The following is a 9,042-nucleotide window of genomic DNA, read 5'->3' on the forward strand; positions in this document are numbered from 1 at the left end:
GTTAAATTTTATAAATTTCTGTGCTAAAAATAGAGATAAATAGGAATGATTTATCCAGAAGCTGGTGCCAACAAGTAGCAAGCTAAAGGTTTCACCAACAGATGGCTCTGAGAAATCATTCCTTCCCCCATCTGTAAACGCTGCGGCACGGGATTGAAAAACCACAGACTCTTAGGTTATTAAGAAAATAATTATTTACAGATATTAATAGAAGCAAGTTCCTTGCAGCAGCCATATGTGATTTTGATCTGAAAATTAAGACAAATCCATTAATTGAGAAGGTACTTCTATAAAGAAAGTCATAATTTACATGAAGGAAAAAGGACTCTTGGTAAAAAAATCTTATTTTTCTGATGCAGTGCTACATTGGATATACTAAAATCTATGTTTGATTATGCTTGGAATACTATTTGTACTAACGCCCATCATATTAATTATAACATTACCTCAATAATCCTTGAAAATGACTTTGCTTCATATTAAAAGAACAAAATGCTTGTGTTTCTACTCACAGACTTAGAGAAGCAAGTTGTAGATGCTTTTAATCTCTTAGTTCATCGTTTTAAATACATTACTGGAAAGAGTTTTATGACTGGAAACTTGACTGCAAACCATATGAATGACTTTCAAACTGAAATGCCAGATTTCAGACTTCTCCAACTCGAATTCCCCATGCAGGCACCGGTGATGTGTTTACTGAACAAACACCGGAGACATCAAGATGGATGTGTCCTTCCCGGCGCTCCGGCCCGTCCCTCCCAGGGACGGGGCCAAGCCAGCCGTGATTTAAGCGCGTGCAGGGCTGCAACGGGAGACGCGCTTTTCCAACAGCAATCGAGGCGAGAGGTAGGAGTGGATGATGGATTTTATGAAGGAGGCCAGGAAGGGGAAGTCATCAAAATTCTGGAGGTTTAATGGAAACAAGACACCATCATTCTAAATAAAGCTAACAACGAGTTTCCCCACGAAAACGTGCGGTTGTCCGTTCCCTGGCCTGCGCCGGGCGCAGAAGGAGTGGTCACACTCCAGGCCACTGAGCTGCCTGGTCTCGGCCACACACTGGCCGGCTAGTGCCACGCGAGGGCCAGCCATGGGCACTTATCCTGGTCACGGCCCGGCTTCTATTTGAGAGGGGGACTGCTGGGGCCAAGCCGGCGCCCGAGGGTCCGTGGGGAAGGGTCAGTCCGCTCTCAGGCGTCCGGCCTGCTGCCCCCCAGGGTCCAGGGTGCCGTAGTGCCCGACGCCTTCCCCGTGTCTGATACCCTTTCCCGCCATGCTTGGCAAGGGAAACTTTTCAATAATGTAGTCAAATAAATAAGCTCAGTTTACTGTGTGATGCCAACTCTAACAGACAATTTTCAGTTTATGTAGTCATAGAATTCAATTACAACAGACATTTCCATAGCGTTCACAAGGCACACGGAATTCTTGCCAACATAGGAAATATTGAACAATATTTCCATTTTCAATATCCTTTTAACAGATAATTATCATGGTTATTTATAAAATTACAGACAGAAGCACTCAAGTTTACGTACTTAACTTTAAGCACTCTCGCTGCTTGTATCTATTTTTGAAGGGGGGGAAACGTTGACATGCTCAACTCAGAAATGCAAAATTCTGAGTATTGTAACATTGATACAAAATGACCAGCTTTAATTAAGGTTTATTTATTTATTTATTATTCTTTATTAATTTACCATGAGATACAGTAACGAAAATTTTATGTTTGAACTTCGATCATACGGTCATCCAACACCCATCCCTTCGCCAGTGCACATTTTCCACCATGAAAATCCCCAGTATTCCTCCCCCCACCATTCCATACCTCCCCTGCCTGTGTGGCAGACAGTTTGCAAGGTATCCTTTCTCTGCTTTAGTTTCCTTCACTATTTTGAGACCAGTCCTACCTCCCTCATACCTGACGAAAATACAATTGCTAGACAATGTGTTTTGTATTGCTTGTTATGGATCTAACATAAATAATAATTTTATATAATAAAATATAATATGACTATAATATAAGGCTTCAGGAATTCTAAGATTTTAATTATTAAGGTCTGAAGAAATTGCTGCCACAGGTTGCTCGTGTCCGAGATTCCCGTGTGTGTCTCTGGATCGTGGCCACGTGGGAGCTGGTGCTTCTCGCTGGCTTCTAGAATATGGCGCCCGCTGGGGCTCTCAGAGGGCAGGTGGTGGGCCGGCACCCGCCCCCGTCTGGAGCGGCCCCGCAGAGAAGGCCTATTGCAAAGTCCCGGGCCATCTCTGCCGCAAGTTGCTCAGGTCCGAGCTTTCTGAGTGTCTCTATTTATTTATTATTATTTTTTCCCTTTGGCGTCACACCCGCGATGCACAGGGGTTGCTCCTGGCTCTGTCACTGTGTCACTGTCATCCCCTTGATCATCAATGTGCTCGAGCAGGCCCAGTAACGTCTCTATCTGTCCTAGCCCCGAGACTTTAGCAGCCTCTCCTTACTCATCCTTCCCAATGGTGCCGCATTAGAGGCTCTTCAGGGTCAGAGGAATGAGACCCATCATTGTTACTATATTTGGCATATGAATACACCACGGGGAGCTTGCCAGGCTCTCCCCCCTGCGGGCAGGAAGCTCTCGGTAGCTTGCCAGTATCTCTAAAAGGGAGAACTAGGCTATCAGATGTCAAGGCCACTCTCCACACAGTTTGGATGAGCCTCATGCATGAAAGAACCGGCAGAGGAACCCAGGTGTGCGGGACCCAGGGCCGAGATCTTCAAGGCTGCTCAGATCCCCCATTTTCCAGTCGCCAGGCGGTCACACCCAGAAACTGACCCCAGCACCGTGTAATCCCAGCAATGGCCAATATCCAGAGACTATATAACCAAGCTCCTGGAAGCTTAATTAAGATTAAGATTAACTTAATTATTTTAATTAACTTAATTAATCTTAACTAATTAAGATTAACAATAGTCACTAAAAGTTCCCACATTTCCCATAAAATTCTCCATTTTTATCTCAAACTTTTACCAAGACGCAATGCTATGGCCTCAGACTACTCCTGGCTCTGCACTCAGGAATTACTCCTCGAGGTGCTTGGGGGACCATATGGGATGCCGGGGCGGTCTCAGGTCGGCCGCATACAAGACAAACGCCCTACCTGCTGTACCATTACCAGGCCCTTGATGGAAGTTTTTATTAATAACATGAACTCTTTAACAATTCAACCGGGCACACAGAGAGGGTTCTCTGTTCTGAAAGTCTGGCACTCATCACAACACTCCAAGTGTCTGGAAACAGAGTCTGGTCATGAAGAGCCCCGTTCCTTCGCCTGAGCACGGACGGCCGTGACCACCTGAGTTTAGCCAAGAGTCACCTCAACGTGTGCTCACACAGTGCTCTTCACGGAGGAATCCTTTGCAAAGACTTGCCATGCAAAACATTGAGCACTTTTTTCTCATAAAGTTCAATTTTTGAGAGAGAGAGAGAGAGAGAAAGAAAGAGAGAGAGAGAGAGAGAGATTGTGTTTCTGCTGATACATAAACTGAAAGAGAATTAGCACTTGATCAGCATGGTGGGCTGTCAATGGAGGAATTTGGAGCGTTTCTGCAGACATTTAGGTCAGCTCTTTAGAAACAGTTATATCCATTGGCATCTTACACTATTTGAAGCATATTTTCTTCGTATCTTATTCTTCTTAAGCTTTTTAATATTTTCACAATTAAACGCATTTATTTTGCCAGTGATTGCTCATAGCATGTAGGAATATAATCGGCCGCGTTCAGGCCAGAATGAATCCTGGAAGTGTGGACCAGGAGATAGTTGCATGACATCAAGGCGGATGCTGCACAAGGGCAGAGCCCACGGTGCGAGGTGGAGCAGCTGGGGCGAGTGTGTGCAGGGGGCGCTAGGAGAGAGGCAGCCCCCCTCCCCCCGCCGTCAGCCAGGCCCACCAGTGCCGGGGTGACACCTTTCCCTGCACGTGCGCCCGACAGCCGGCTTTCCTGACAAAACCCTCTTCTTCATGCCCATGCCATCACACTGCCAGCCCAAGGGGAAGCCACGGCAAACTCTGATCTTAGCCATCCAGACCTTTGGATAATTATAAGAAAATGTCCAATGTAAAAAATACAAACACGCATGTGCGGAAGGGGGTGATATGATGTGCGGTGGCGCTCTCTCTCTCTCCTCTCTCTTTCTTGCTCTCTCACTCTCACGTTCAGTGCTCTCGAGCTGCTGTGTATGGACTGGATCGGGATGGCTCCTCCTTTGTGCTCTGCTTCTGTCTGTGCTGCTGTGCTCTCTTCTGTCTGTCTCTCTGTCTCTGTTGTCTCTCCTCTATCTCTTCCGGTCTCTCTTCTTCTGATCTCTCTCTTGGAGCCCTTCTAGCTCTCACTTCTGTCTCTGACTCTCACTTCTGACTTGCTTTGTGCTCTTTCTTTCCCCTGCTTCTGGCTCCGAGGACTCCCTGATTCTCTTTCGCTTTGTGCTCTGCTTCTGTGTCTTCTCTCTTGCTTCTCTCACAGTCTTAGTTTATACAGCAGTCACATAGGGTGGTGACACATAGGGTGATGGGTTGAACACTAACAAATCAACAAAGAGTAATAAGAGCACTCCTTCAGGAGATTAACAAAATCTCATCTCAGGAGATTACTCCAGATTACTAGGAGATACACTTAGGGTGGGATCCCATCCAGGGTGTGTCGCTTTCTTCTTTCCTCAGCTAATAATCTACTTAAATAGTTATAGTAAATCTACTTCAAATATTTCTAGCAATGTCAATCTGTATGAGCACAGTAAGAGATATATCAGACTTAAAGTTTGGTTCTTCCTGAGGACATTCACTATATATTCCAGACCACAGTCCTCAGTCCAGGTTAGTCTTCCTAACCCCAGCAGGGTCCTAGTCTCATCGTTACTTTTGGATCATGACAGCATTTGTCTATGACCATGTTCTCAACTTATAGTTGAGTATTGTGGCCTTTGGCCTGGCCCATTTCGATGCCAGGGTAGTCACAGCTTGCCCTGGGTCCATTCCGTCCCTCGTCAGGACCCTGCTTTTCGGGTGTTAGGAACTAAGGGCAACTGAGCCGAGAAAGCAGATGCCCAGGAGTAAATATTATTGGAGTCAATCAGCTCCCAAGTTACAAAGCATAATATTAACTGTCTTCCTGTGTCCATACAGAAAGGACATTGCCTTAAGGTAAACGAAGTTCCCTGCGGCAAGACCGAAAGGACAAACCCCATGTTATCCTACAGTTCAACAGAGTCCATTCCTAAGGGTCTGTAGAATAAAACAGAGACACACACATGGAAAATAGAACAGGCATTCTGAAAGACTAAGATAGGATAAATATACTTTTGCAATTCAACAAGAAATGACATTGGCAGTTGAGTTCTTGAGGAAGAAACTGTCGTAAATGTGTAGTAACGTGGACAAAGTGGGAGGCAAGATGGATGGACCCTCTGCTAATCTCGTGTTTCCTGTCAAGGTGAAGCTGTAGCTGCAAGATGTTTTTTAATTTAGTCTGAGCGAAATAATGACACATTGCATAAATCCGACAGCCACGGGGAGTTCACCCACTCCTCCGCAGGCAGGTTCTGTTCCAGATCCGGAGAGGGTTAGGAAAATAGCCCACGTGGTCACACTTGGGTCCAGGGGTTCCAGGAACCCTGGAATGGTCATTGACAAGCCGACAGCAGGTCCTCGTGGGGTGGATGCTGTGGACTCTGCCACGAGCTCAGGCTCCAGTCAGCCAGTGTCCCATCAGGGGGTGACATCCTGGATGGTGCATGGACAAGGAGAGAGGGGTCCTCACTCGGCGTGGGCTAGCTGCCACCAAGTTGATGAATGGGGCGGTGACCGTCAGTGCCGGGAGTGTCCCCCAGATCTCTGTTCGCATGAATCAGAAGGTGTGTTTTTAATCAAACCTTCTAAAATGTTGGCAGCCCAGTTAACATCCGAAACCCACCCTGCCCACTCACTCATGTCAATACACACATAACACGTTTAGCCGGGGTGAGACCCTGCCGGCCCCGGATAGATCAGGCATGCAGCCTCCAGATAGATCATCTCTACGTGTGTCCAGCCAGGTAAAGACTCATCTGCGTCCGTAAAGAAACGAGCGTCTTCTGGAACCTCCAGCCAGCACCGCCAGGCTGCCGCCGCTACTCTGGGCCATTAAATGCCCCTCCTGCCATTCTGGGCCGGCCCAGACGGCCGCATTGAAGAAGTGGGAATTCCAACATTCTAGCGGGCCAGTGACTGTTTACTGCCTGGTGATTTATGTCATTTCGCTGTATAAATTTTATGGGCTCACTTGTTATGGTCCGTGATAAATATGCTTTGTCTGTGCTGTAGTTCTGAAATAAGCATCAGGTTGGGAGCGCCCCAAACAATTAAATCACCTCTCATATTTTTTAATGACCGCAGGGAGCTCATTAGACCTGATCTCACTGAAGAAGCACAAACAGCAACTTCAAACGCTATTTACATCTTTCCTAGTTATATTTGGAATTTTTAGAAGGTGCATCCTTAATCACCACGCTTTGAGGCAGTGCTTTTATAATAGCCTTTTGTCCCAAGGTAAACTGATTTTTAACCCTTCGCATTAGTTCAGTGGTATCATTCAGAGAGATGAGTAGCAGCTCAAACACTGACGCTGGTCCCAGTTAGAGTGGACCAGCCAGCCTCCGGGTTGCTAGAGCGCCCCTAAATGCTGGAGGAACACACACTTTAATTTACGAGCAAACAAAGCACAGATTGGGAGTGGTATATTTCTAAGGTGAAAATACAAAACTATTTCACAGCCAGAATGAACTCTTATGGTTCCCACTCACATTTGATGCAGGATTGGGTATTCGGAGGGATGGATTTGTTCAGCCAGCATTCACTGTCGCCTCCCTAAATCAATTTAGTCACGCTGATCTCGTGGTTTCTGAGAGAAGAATCCTACACCACAGCTCCATATGGTGCAGACATTATCACCGGGGCTCCTTTTGATAATAAGCGTATTGAGACAGCTAAGGTTTAAGTGAAGGGCACGCATGTCCTTACAGAGAAATAGTTCCCAATAATTCCCTGGAAATTGCCCGTTCACATTTTTTTCTTTTCCTGACTTATTAATCTCACTCCAACATAGCAATTCAAAAACAATAAGAGAACAAATAAATCATAAAGCAGAAGAGGAAACTCTTCAATTTTGTGTCAATTTATTTTTCTAGTCAAATCCTTATGTGATGTAAATTTTTAGAAACAAATGTTTTCCTTATGTAAAGATGAAAGACAGAGAAACTCTCTAAGTATGTTAACTCAAATAGTTAGGAAAAAATTCACCAGGTTTTCCAATACTTCTGTAAGCTCTATAGCATTAACATCAATAATATTTAACATGTGAGCACATAGTTTCAAAATTCTCTCCTCTTAGTCCTTTTACCTGAAGAAAAGAAAATATTATAATTTTGAAGTGGATTATCTTTTTTTTATTTTTTTTTTGCTTCGTGGGTCACACCCGGCGATGTACAGGGGTTACTCCTGGCTCATGCACTCAGGAATTACTCCTGGTGGTGCTCAGGGGACCATATGGGATGTTGGGAATTGAACTCCGGTTGGCTGCGTGCAAGGCAAACGCCCTACCCGCTGTGCTATTGCTCCAGCCCCATGAAGTGGATAATATTATAAAGTTTTAAATGACTTGTTTTGGCTATACTTGAATGATTTTTTTAAATTATTGATAATGTTCCAAAAGTGAACATTATCCATGTGAAAATGCACCAGAGAGAGTATAATTGCATGAATTCTGAATTGAACATTGGGAGGGAAGTATATCATGAAGTTTTTCATTAAATAAAACTAAAATGATCAAAAATCAACATTTGTTGATTCTTTTCAAGGAAATAGACTTTTCAGCTACCTGTAAAATAGATTTTTCATTTCCTCTGTAGTGTTTTTGGGATGTTCATATATAAAACAATTCAATGTTGGAGGTGTGTTATTTTGATTCTTCAATGGTTAAAGTGAGCAAGTCATAAATTATTGACTGCTTGAGCTACTTGTCAAAAATTCTATACATCTTATAATTTATTCATACTATTACAATAAACCCATGCTAGTGTTCTTGTTGAGATTCACCATAAACAGAAGTAGAAACCTTCAGCTCACAATAAGATGAGGTAGGATCTGATGCAGCATATTAGGATCGTATCAGTGACTTAAATGTGTGTCATAGGCCCTGGTGTTAAGGTCACTGGAATATAGTTTACGTCAGAGTTTACCCGTGGAAACTCACATTATATTTACCTGTGGAAACTCACACTTGTAAAACAGTTTACAAGTGACGTTGGATGAATCTCACTGATAAAGGTGAAATTGCTTTAAAATCCTGGACTTCCATCCTAAACAAACGAGAAGATTACAAAGTTAATGACCCATTTCTGATTCTCAGCCTCAGTGCCGTGCCCTGGGGTAGAAGGGTTAGAAATAACTCTGTCCTGCCTTCTCGCGAGCGCCGGCTCTGCTAAGCCCCAGTACTGAGGAGCAGGTACTCCCCGTGTTAACGAGCCGGCCCCAGTGAGGCAACTGCACTAGGAAGAGCAATTTATTAATATTATTCCTTCTCATATTCCTCTCAGAATAATGAGCACTGTGAGCCCCCGAAGAAGACTGGAACAGGTAAAAATATAATCATAACCGGACCAGAGTTGCTGTTGACTGAGGCAGAGCCGGAAGGGGTCCCAGCTTTTCCCAAGAGAAATCGCCCACCGGATGGAACGGGGTGGCTGATGACTGGATAAAAACGAGGATCTGGGCAAATTCCGTTCACGAATCAGTTCCCCGGTATGTCCCACTTATAATAAAGTGGTTACTGAAATAAAGGCGTTAAATGGTCAAATGCCCCCCGGCCCTCGGGCTTTGTCTGCTAAATTCCACGTCAGTCTGTGGGAGCACTGTCGCTGGTGGCTGTGTGTGTGTGAGTTCTCTGGCTTCATAAGGCTTTGAAAACACCAATTTTGTTTTCAACAACAGGCGGCAATTGGAGTACCAGCGTTGGTCATTGGAGTTAATCGCCTC

General features: G+C 44.7%; 1 long non-coding RNA gene across 1 annotated transcript in view; it reads left to right on the forward strand.

Annotated features, from left to right (window-relative positions):
- LOC129406470 (uncharacterized) overlaps positions 1-8,748 on the forward strand; it is a 9,950-nt gene extending 1,202 nt beyond the window's left edge. The window contains exons 2-3 of the long non-coding RNA XR_008631014.1: positions 679-846; positions 8,604-8,748. This is a non-coding gene — a long non-coding RNA (uncharacterized LOC129406470). The remainder of the gene's footprint in view (positions 1-678; positions 847-8,603) is intronic.
- The last annotated feature ends 294 nt before the right edge of the window (positions 8,749-9,042 follow it).

Source organism: Sorex araneus, chromosome 7, assembly GCF_027595985.1.
Source record: "Sorex araneus isolate mSorAra2 chromosome 7, mSorAra2.pri, whole genome shotgun sequence".
Lineage (NCBI taxonomy): Eukaryota > Metazoa > Chordata > Mammalia > Eulipotyphla > Soricidae > Sorex > Sorex araneus.